This window comes from Mandrillus leucophaeus, unplaced genomic scaffold (genome assembly GCF_000951045.1).
Source record: "Mandrillus leucophaeus isolate KB7577 unplaced genomic scaffold, Mleu.le_1.0 Scaffold839, whole genome shotgun sequence".
Classification (NCBI taxonomy): Eukaryota; Metazoa; Chordata; class Mammalia; order Primates; family Cercopithecidae; genus Mandrillus; species Mandrillus leucophaeus.
This window is the reverse complement of record NW_012109130.1, coordinates 1,130,788-1,133,230: the sequence shown is the minus strand read 5'-3', so window position 1 is coordinate 1,133,230 and position 2,443 is coordinate 1,130,788.

Genomic DNA, 2,443 nt, shown 5'->3' with positions numbered 1-2,443 from the left:
ACTGAAGCTTGTGCATTCATCACGTAGTTCTTGTGCCATGGTTTTCAGCTCCATCATGTCATTTAAGGACTTTTCCACATTGGTTATTCTAGTTAGCCATTCATCTAATCTTTTTTCAAAGTTTTTAGCTTCTTTGTGATGGGTTCGAACTTCCTCCTTTAGCTTGGGGAAGTTTGATCGTCTGAAGCCTTCTTCTCTCAACTTGCCAAAGTCATTCTCCGACCAGCTTTGTTTCATTGCTGGCGAGCAGCTGCGTTCCTTTGCAGGTGGTGTGGGGGGCACTCTGATTTTTAGTATTTTCAGCTTTTCTGCTCTGTTTTTTTCCCATCTTTGTGGTTTTATCTACCTTTGGTCTTTGATGATGGTGACATACAGATAGGGTTCTGGTAAGGATGTCCTTTCCGTTTGTTAATTTTCCTTCTAACAGTCAGTACCCTCAGCTGTAGGTCTGCTGGAGTTTGCCGGAGGTTCATTCCAGACCTTGTTTGCCTGGGTATCAGTAGCGAAGGCTGCAGAACAGTGAATATTGCTGAACAGCAAATGTTGCTTCCTGACTGTTCCTCTGGAAGCTTCGTCTCAGAGGGGTTCCCAGCCATGTGAGGTCTGCCCCTACTGAGGGGTGCCTCCCAGTTAGACTACTCGGGGGTCAGGGATCCAGTTGAGGAGGCAGTCTGTCTCAGATCTCAAACTCCGTGCTGGGAGAACCACTACTCTCTTCAAAGCTGTCAGATAGGGTCATTTAAATCTACAGAGGTTTCTGCTGCCTTTTGTTTGGCTATGCCTTGTCCTCAGAGGTGGAGTATACAGTGGCAGGTAGGCCTCCTTGAGCTGTGGTGGGCTCCACCCAGTTCGAGCTTCCTGGCCACTTTGTTTACCCCTCAAGCCTCAGCAATGGTGGGCACCCCTCCCCTAGCCTCGCTGCCATCTTGCAATTAGATCACAGACTGCTGTGCTAGCAATGAGGGAGGCTCAGTGGGCATGGGACTCTCTGAGCCAGGCACAGGATATAATCTCCTGGTGTGCCGTTTGCTAAGACCCTTGGAAAAGCACAGTATTAGGGTGGGAGTGACCTGATTTTCCAGGTGTTGTGTGTCATGGTTTCCCTTGGCTAGGAAAGGGAATTCCCTTACCCCTTGCACTTCCCAGGTGAGGTGATGTCTCGCCCTGCTTCACCTCTCGCTCGGTGGGCTGCTCTCATTGTCCTGCACCCACTGTCCAACACGCCCCAGTGAGATGAACTACCTCAGTTGGAAATGCAGAAATCACCTGTCTTCTGCTTCGCTCATGCTGGGAGCTGTAGCCTGGAGCTGTTCCTATTCTGCCATCTTAGATTCAATCTACTTTTTGAGATCAGGCATAATGACTGATTCATTTGTATATTCCCAGCAGCCATCTGGGTGTGTGTGTGTGTGTGTATGTGTGTGTGTGTGTGCTGGAAATGGAAATATACATCTTCTAGAATAAGAAATTTGTTAAGGTCTTGATTCTCCTTACTATCACGACATCTTTCTAAATAAGTTTTATTCTCTGTCTTCATTAAGACTCAATGGAGGATCACATCTGTGTAAGTTGGCTTATCCCCACACTTTTATTCTTTTGTTTACAACAATGTTTTGGGTAAAAGAACCCATGCAACTAACAGCCCAAGCTTCCCAAATGATTGAAGAAAAAAAATAAAAAGCCATTTAATGGAAATGGCTTTCCATTAAAGGAGAAAATTAAAAAAATTCCATTATTCTTCCATTTTTAAATATGTTTCAAATGTTTCTGGAATTTAGTTTCTCTCATCTGACTGAATCGGTCTTGTTATCAAGTGAAAAAAGTACATATTCATTTCCTTTTTTCCTTGCTTTCTCTACCTAACCTACAAGGTAGAAAATGAAGAGGAAGTATTATGTAGAACAACACGAACTTTCTAGGTTCACATGTAATATCTCTACCTAAAATCTTTGTGGTCTATAAAAATGTTATTAAACTATGCAAGTTTCAGAATCCACAACAATAAAATGTATAGAATAATGAATACTCTGCAAAATTGTTTCAAAATCAGAGATAATATATAAAGTTTTCAGAATAAATTAATTATGTCTTAATAAGTGGTAAACAATCTTAAGAAACCTTTGTTTCAACTTTTTAATGTCAGTAATAATCTCTGATGCAGGTATGTGCAAACTCATTTGAAACTTACACAATTAATTAAAAATTATAGCCTCATCACCTTATAAAGCAAAGATTATCTGAGCTTACCAAGAGTTGTATAAAATAGATTCTATTTGTCCTAAATTTATATTTCAATCCATGTGTCACATAAATGTATTGCACTGGAGAAGCATGAAGAATTTTGGATCATCTCATACATTCTACCATGGTTTTACGGGCTCTTGAAAGGTAAGAAAATTTTTTTCTTGGCAGGGCACTGGGGCTTACACCTGTAATCCCAGCA